This window comes from Pararge aegeria, chromosome 10, assembly GCF_905163445.1.
Source record: "Pararge aegeria chromosome 10, ilParAegt1.1, whole genome shotgun sequence".
In the NCBI taxonomy this organism is placed as follows: Eukaryota; Metazoa; Arthropoda; class Insecta; order Lepidoptera; family Nymphalidae; genus Pararge; species Pararge aegeria.
Window position 1 is genome coordinate 13,044,247 of NC_053189.1, and position 9,531 is coordinate 13,053,777.

A 9,531-nucleotide genomic window follows, 5' to 3' on the forward strand; every position below is an offset into this window, starting at 1 on the left:
CTTAACACCTGTAAATCGAGCGCAAATCGTCGATATGAAAGTAAGAATATCACTAAATCACCCATAGATGGCGCTGTAACAAGAAAACAAATATCAAAAATGTAGTCACAGTTTCTATTCTATTCTCAAAGGGCTAACTTACCATTAACTAATTTTTCTTTTTAAATTCTTATTTATTAGGTAATAACTTACTCTCACTGAATTCAAGAGTAGGTAAGTACAACAAGCAACTAAGTTAAGTAGGTATATTGTGAGTATTTTTATGAAATTTCTACCTGCATTTGCAAATGATTTTGTTGAAATCTGTAAGTATCAATGTGAGTGTACGTACGTAAATAATGGCTTTCATGTACAATCAATTAAATAATCAATTGTTTCAAGTAAATAATCAATTCTTTCGGTAGTCCACTTTACTCTAGCTAAAGTAAACGAGTAAGAATAAAAATTTGAAGCAAAAATAAACGACGCGCTTTACATAACTAATCTATAGAGAACAAGCAATAAACCGTAACTGGCTTTCACAAGTGAAATATGAAGAAAATCTAACTTTAAGTAGCATTGAAGAAAAATCTAATCGCATCATGAATGTTTCATAAAAAAGTTTCGTAGCCAAAACATAACGTAGGTAAAAGTGCCCACATTTCGAAACACATAATATCAGGCTAACGACAAAATAATGATTTGCGTGGAGGCCCGGTTCCTTCCGTGTCAGTCACGGTTGATTGACCCCACCCCCCGGGCCCGGCACAAATCTCAAAATTACTTTTTTGTTTCAACACGAACATTATATATCGCTGGCTAGGTGTGGCGGACGCTAATGACTATTTAATAATCCCCCTTCCAGCTAAAGGCAAACCATTATGGGAGGTGAACTAATGTGATTTTGACAAGTTCGAAATCGAGGCAATTACGGTTTTGCAAGGTTTTAAATGGCCGTGTATTTGTCTGTCCGACGTTTCATGACTGATTTGACGGAAGTAATTATTGAGATTGGATTTTTAAACTTTGCCTCTTGAAATTATTATTTATAAGTATAACACTTGAAAATGCAGTCTGTGGTGTCAATTTTCCAGTTACTTTATTAGAATGTGTAAAAAGACATCGAACACCGTAGTGTGGAAACTATGGATGTGGATTCTTATTAAAACTCTAAGTCTATTTAATTATACCTTATCTTACTAAATAGGTATTTGGTTACTTACTTATTTGGTTTCCAACGAACGAACGAGCACGCACTTTTTAGTGGGTAAATTACATCCAATGTCGTTTAATTTTAAAAAACGTAATTATCTAAGTAAATTTATTAAAACTATATAATCATGTCATTTACGCTTTTGTTTTAAAATCAACATCAGAAGAGCCTTGAAAAAAAGTACTTACTTGTTATTATCTATTGTATTAACTCATGTTTATTAACGATTAAAATTGTATAGGAGTTTTTTTATATTTAAAATTGTGTACGTAGACCTGTCTATATTTAGTCTGAATTGACTCGAGTCTTCGACACAAAATAAATAAATATGAAGGCACAGATTTTGTTTATTTAGGAGCACATGTGTCGTCTCGGCCGTATCTGTGAGTTGAAAGGTCAAAGTAAATTGGTCAGTCAGTCATCTCACAATGATAGCAAGTGTGATTGATGAGCCCCCCTTGTGCCATTGCACTTGTACAGATTGGGTTCACGGCCGTACCTACTGTGATAGCGGGCGTATTATATTTATGTGTGGTCAACTAGATTGTCATTGTATGCAGAGCTGTATAAGCGCATAATATACCAACAGAAACCTGAGTCTAGTTAGGCAATGCTAACGAGAAAAGCGAAAATTTGGAAAATCCAAAAGTGCACGCCTCACAGCGGTCATTCAACAAAACAAAAACTCAAGTTTTTTAAAATGAAATAAAATTAATATCTTTATGTCTCACGCGATTTTATGAGACGAAATTTACATAGCGCATGCGCGAATCTTGATTTTCCACATACTCGTGCATATTGAAAAAAAACACATGAGTCGTGCAAAATAAAAAGAAAAAAATAAATAAATTTAAAACAGCTGTACTAGGAAAGTGATGCACAGGCGCCCCTGGTGGTATAAAATGTACATAATATCTATAGATATAGATATATCACCATCCATGTTAATTTTACATGGATATATATAGATATACAGTCTTGCAGTTTTCGTTTTTTATTAATTGCAATTAAACTACACTGAATTAATTAATCATTCGCATTCAGTGACCTACAATCGTAGATTAGAATTTTTTTTTTTAAATTTAACTCAAATAATGGATTTTTTCACAAGTAAGAGTGTTTTCGGGTTTCACACATGACGGAAATTTTTTTGACCTATTTTGGTGTTTTTTCCAATTCTATTGCAGTAAATCAATTTTTTAAAAGTATGGAATTAATCTCCATTAAATTATCTCGACAATAGTATGCAAAATATCTTGATTCCGTGAAATAACAAGGCTATAATAATAAAAATAGCCGCCGAAATGAGGCGAAAAAAATTTTTGATCGTAAAGCACTCTCTGATGCTTCGCATCATGAGTCGTGCAATACATTTTGCTAAAACTGAGCTTCAGAGTAATGTATCTGCCAAAGGTAGAGCACTTTTAGTTACGTAGAAAATAACGTGTACGATACTAAGAGCTCCTTTTGCCATATGGACAAATCCGAAACCCACTTTTACCAAAATGTGTCGTCTTTTTATTACGGCTGTTATACCTGAGGCTGTTTGAAAGATTTGGTAATAAATATCTTACTGGTTTACATATACTTACTCAGTTTTAAAACAATAAATATGTATTTAGTACAGTTATAAAGGTAAGTAGATATTGGATACGTCCTGTTTAAGATAATTTTATTGAGTAAAAAAGTGGAAGAGAACGTAAAAAAGTGTTACGATCCTACTGCTGAAACAAAACTATCGCAAGTTCAAGCAAGTTTAATATTAGGTCAGGAATCCGCAAAACGGGGTTAAGTAAAAGGTTAAAAAAAGATTAAGTACCTATTTATCTTAGAATTTTAGTTTTCGGTTAGGTTAAGGTTGAGAACGATTTTAAATCATTTTGATTTTCAATATTCATTTTAACCAACTATCGCCTTATGATAGGTAGTATCATCCAATTGTTTAGGTTTGATACTGTTTTAGATATCTTACAAAATAAGGCCAATACTTGGCCAAAGCCATACAAAGATAAAATTTTTGTATCATCCCAAGAGAAGCTTCTGGCTCTACATTATCTTAAAAACTAAACAACTGGTCCCAAAACACCGTATTAAACGTAGTTTCGAGATGAAGACATAAATCACAATCTTTCACGGGCGACCTTGCCTCATAACATTCAATTTTATTGACTGCAATAAACCAAAGCAATGCTTGAATCAACGCCGCTGTATCGATATAAACACCTCGTAAATATCGTCTCTTCTTTTCACACTTATGAGTTATAGCTCAGGTCAAAAAAGGACAGATGCGTCGGCTCTTCATTTTTCCCGTACAGAAAATAGTTTATGAGAACTAAGGCTCTTGTATTCAATAAGCGAGTTTCTACCATCAGACTCATTGGTATAAGGTTTCTTTTGCATTACTTCCCTCGATTTATAGCTTTTAAATAGGTCCTTAAATCGCAATAACGATTTGTTTATAGATGCTCGTGTGAAGTCGGCAGTCTTTGCATGTTTAATTTATGATACGTAATGTTACAACATTTATTACGGTGGTGTGAACACGAGACAATCAAAACGGTTTTTTGTTGATATAATGTAATTTTATCGCCTATAAAGTTATTACATAATAAGTAATATGAGTCTTTACCTATATTATTTTAGGCACGTACCTGTGTAGTTGATTAGATAACTATTTCAGTTATTTTCAAATATCTAGGTACTTAACTATAAAATTAACTACTACGCCGATAATTTAAAATAATATTACCTACTATGAAACATTAAATCAAAAATTTAATTAAGTAAACTGTATTTTCTTGCTTGTTGATTAATATTGTTCTAAAATCAAAAAACATCTCACTCTGTATAGGTTCGGAAGTTCCTAATTCAAAAATTGGCGCGTTTGCCAGCCATTTTGTTTTGGGCGGTTACCCCGCACGCCCCGCCCCCCCCAGCCACTCCCAGGCGTTGGCAACTCGGACGCAGCCCAACTCATTTGTTATATTGTACACTAGGCGAAGCAAGTTTTGCTACTAAAAATACTAGACTCCCATTTGGTTGAACATTTTTATTTAATTCATCACTCACTCAATTTGGTATAAATTAGTAAGTAGATGAGATACACCTAATGATATTGAATTAGTATATTTCTCTTTGCACCTAAATTGATCCATAAATAGAGAATTTTATTAAATTGCACTAATTTTCTAATCCTGTACCACACATATTACTTATAAGGTATATTCTCTCTGGCTAGGACTAACATGATTTTAACCATTTACGTATGAGGTAGTTTTTTTTTTTTAATTTGATTAAAATTATATCATCTATAGAGATAAGAATAATCTAGATATCATATCTAACTTACCTACCTCCCTGCCTATCTGGATAATTAAAATACCTAACCAGAGACGACTAATTTTTGTCTTCTCTTTCTTTTTGAATTTCTTGTACCTTCTAAGATGTTATGTAGTACCTTGACCTTCATTATTGGGCAATTTGACCAAAATTCTCGTTATAGGCGGCTTAGGTATGCTCCCAGGCATTCAATAAAAACGACCGGCTATCTATTAATCTGCAAAAGATAAAATACTATTTAAAAAATAACACGATAATAACAGTGTTCACCGTACCAAATTAGTTATAGACCGTAAAACAATTGAACATTTAATAGCTAAAACTATTTATAAATGGCTTTGCATCTTAGTATAGACATGTCACTATAATGATATGATACCTCTGTCTTAGTATCATAATAACTTTATACATTGCTTACCACATTGACTCGAATAGAATAATAAAGGCCTTTATTACTGAAAAACTTTATTTTGAACCATACATTTTCAAAGTGAATTTTAGACTGAACATGCCTTTTAACTAATTTTCTTTACCTAATATTTATAATATCATTTTCTTTTATGTTTAACAGCTAGTAAAACAAAATGGTGTATATAATATACCTACACTTGTTTTTGTTTCTAGGTAGGTGAATTACAGTAGAGTGCGTCCGTATCTTTAATACGGACACACAGGTCATCTTATCTAAATTAGCCAGCAGTTTAAGGTACGAGCAGTTTTGGATAATAGGTACTAAATCAGGTAAAATCTGCACATTTTTCTCACTAACCTTATAAAAACAACCAAATTTTAAAAATAGAACGTAATTCAGTCTACAAACAAGTTAATTTTTGTTCTGTTAGGTTTTGGTATTGAAGGTAGTACTCAAACTCAGCTAGAGGTATTAACATAATGGGAAAAACATACATAATAAGCATACCTTACCTGGTAAATTTAGGTGTAAACAATTGCGTACCTATCTACCCACTGTTCTGACTTATGAATACCTTTAGAAGCCGCCTCCAATACCTGGACGTTTACGTATATACTGTATTAGAGCAATTGAAGGTACGTCACCTCCAATTTCTAGATAAGTACGCTATATTTTATTCCATAAAATATGCAACGAAATAATGATCATTGTATATTTTTATTCTTTATCACAATAATAAAATATTTATCATAAAGTAATTGGAAGTCAAACTTACCATCACTGGATACTTAGCCATCGAACGCATTTGAAGATGACATCGGCTGACGTTGGCCATCTCTTTCCATATATGGTAAGTTATATATTTCTGTCCTCGTCCACCGTTTTTTATAAGTTCCAACTTGAAGTGGAACGGTAGGGAATTACGTCAGTAACGAGGGATGTATGAGGTAGCGACCTACCTAGGTATCAGTGGAGTAGGTGCCTACATATTCACTTACGCAGATTTAAATATAGATAGAGTCTGCAGTTGTCTGCGATATTCTGAAAAAAATCTTTACCAGGTAAGTTACCCCTGGTGTAGACCTGACGGCCGAATGTTAGATGAAGTTGGTTTTGAACATCATTGTTTTTTTTTTTAAACAATTTTTGCTGCAAAGCAGAATGTTTGCAATGCTGTGTTCTCGTCTGAAGGGCGTGGTCGCCGGTGTAATTTAAGGCAAATGTGGCTTAACAACTACCTCAAATTGATGGAGGTGGGATGTGTCAGGACGTGCTCCTTGCATGCCCTGCAAAGTGGTACTCTTTTAGGCGATGGTTTTCCACTTACCATCAGGTGGGCCATCTGCTGAGTCTATCAAAATTATTACTATAAAAAAATAAAAAATATAGAGCTTTTTTTTAAGTGAGGTATATAGAACCGCTCTACAATCTGATGGTAAATTATATGTATATAATTTGTAGGTTGAGTAGATAACCAATATGAAATGTGTAAGTTTAACACTTAATAACTTGTTAAATGTAAAATTTTCGGTCAAAGAGCTTCTTCTCGAAAAAAATAGCTGTTCTAATAGTAAGTGTTTTTGTCTACGAAACATGTCCTGGGTGTTGGATTTCCAAGTTAGCCCAAACACTGTGAGCTATCGGTATTTCCACGGAAATTCACGTGGCGATAGAACCTATTTCCCGAGAAAAGCTCTACTACTTAAAATAATATCTGCAACATAGTATAGCAGGCAATTATATTCACGCATATACAATCGTATAATCGCATTACAAAGCCCAATAAAACAAACTTTATTTTTAAACCGTTTAGAAGATACCACATACGAAGGCAGCTGCAATTAAATCGTCATCAAGTGAGGTAATGATCCCGATTAATGATGTTTTAATGATCATGGCACACTTTACTCGAGCCTAATCCAATGCCGACAAAGTGCAAAAATGAGATCGTTACGTTTGAAAAATGATATCGACGTCATGTTGGACTGATGGTAGCCCTCAGAATAATGGTGTTAAAGTGTCATGATTGTCATGCAATTATTTATAGTCTTAAAGATGTCATGACACAGTATGAAATGGACGTTATATAGAAAGGATCAGACCCACATTGGGGTAGTTTTGAGACCTTTAGTTCCTAACAAATATATGTGGTATAACATCACAACACTTGGTTATATAACGTTTTTCACACTTCAACTGGTTGTATTTTCCAATAATTAAAAACAAACAACGCTATGAAAAAGAGCATAGCTATTCCGACGTTATGTCTGGTTTATTTTTAAGGCCTTGTTGTTTAAGTGCGTCCAAATGTATGGACCTGGAAAGAGAGCCTGGAAAATATTATACTGCTGGACACAGGCCTCCTCTAATAGGAGCTTTTAGAGCATTTATCCACCAGGCTGCTGTTATGAGGTTTTGATGACCAATAAACTGCACTGCTATCTCTATCATAAAGACCATGATAGAGATTATGTATAAGATACACATAAATTTGGCTTTTATCTGCCAATCGACAAACGGGGTTAACCTGCATACTATTACTGTACTTCTTTGCCTAGCAAAGCCTTTTTTAATGGCACGTCCAACATATATATGTATGAAGATATAATATATACCGAATCAAGTAGGTACCTAGTCTTATTTCAAAATTTCTTTATTCATATAGGCCTATCACAGGCACTTATGAAACGTTCATACATATATGTTTTCATAATTATAAGAGGACGGTGATAATTTCGTTCGCCAACTTAAAACTAAAGCTACGAGTGTTCCAAACGCGCCCTGGTTTAAGAAGAGCCCACAATAAACTTAGCTGGGTATTTTTTTTTGTTATCACCACCTCACTGTAAATTAATATTAAGCCATGATGTTAGAGAAACTCAAACCCAGGCTTTTTTATCGTTTAAGTAATCCTTAATATTATCATAGGAGTTTTCTGTAGGCTTACGTTTTCTGCATGTAGCAATGAATTTCTACACATTAATACCATGTTAACATATTAGTTGTACCCATAACACGACTGACAGCGCATCATAATCATGATGCGCTGTCAATAGCTGAAAAAACCATTATCATCGTCCACTGCTGAACATAGTAGGTACCTATTTCGTGGAATTCCTTAGGGATGCCACAATGCTACGTGTTACGTCCATATGTGGTTCAGAACATATTTAAGCGCAAATCAATCATTAAAATCTTCTTCTAACATTGCTCCATACGAAGACCGTAAAAAAACTCTCAGTTCAAAGTGCATTAATCGGCGAAACTCTTACATTTTTCTATTCTAATGATATGAATCTATTGTGTCGAAGGTGCTTGACATTTAGCCGTCGGAAGTCCCCAAATAGACAGCGCCGACGGGAATAGACGAGACCGTCGCTGAAAGAACACCGCTACCTTGTTGGTTATTTATGTGCGTACAATTTCGTAGCGGTCTAATTGTTCTGCGGTCTTAGGTTGAGACATGCATCTCTCTCGTGATGGCAATATCTGATTGGGGTATAGGTAATCAATGAAATTGCCGTTGCGGTGATAGCCTAGTATGTAGTAATGAGTTTATGTTGATGCATGAACTGGATTACCTACTCGTACTACATTCTTGACTGTAGTATTTGGATGCGAATGTTATCCGATCAAACAAATTTGCGTTAGAGTTCAGACACTCAAGCAAATTCCATCCTCACCATCTTTGTGCCTGCTATTCTTTTACGCAATAACAGATCAATTCTACCGTGCACTTGCAAAGTATGGAACAATCTCCTATCTGTTGTGTTTCCTCAAAACTTCAATTTAGGATTATTCTAAGGGGGAAAAAAAAATCTTAAAAGCCAGCAACGCATTGGTGGCTCCTCTGGTACTGCAGATGTTAACAGGCGGCGGTGATTACTTAACATCAGATGAACCTCTCGTTTGCCCACTATTAGGCTCTTTACACAGATACCAGGTGCCCAAATGGAATAATGTTGTACAGAATATTAAACAGATTTAGCAAATTACTAGATAAACCTACCTAAGGAATACAGACGACTGTGGTAAATCTTTCAAAAAAAATCCTCGCCATATTGTAAATCTGAAACTCTGACATTTCTTAACCGGTGGAGAACTATTATTCTAAACAGAAAATAAATTAAGTTTTGCATGAAGATGACCCCAAAAACATGAACTTAATTATTAATCACTAAATCATTGGTAACCTACCTTTTTAATCAACAGACGCTATGTCATTGCGAAGCCTTTCTGTGGTTAGATTTTATGAATTTTTTAAATTCGAAATGCGTACCTATAGAAATTTTCAGAACCGACAGGATTTGAACTTGCGACTCTCTGGCAATCGCGATAAATTGATAATACCTCCAAGTGTTGGCAAAAACACTAATAAAATTATAAAATTATATATATTTTTTTTTTATTTATTAGGTTTACTTACAAACACGTACATTAATACAACCGTTTTTTTTTTTTGAATATACTTTTAACGTGCATTATTTTCTTAAAAGTAAACACTGCATAAGAAAATATATAATAAGTTACAGTTACATTAAAAACAATACAAATATAGATGAGAACAATATATTATAACACCAAATAA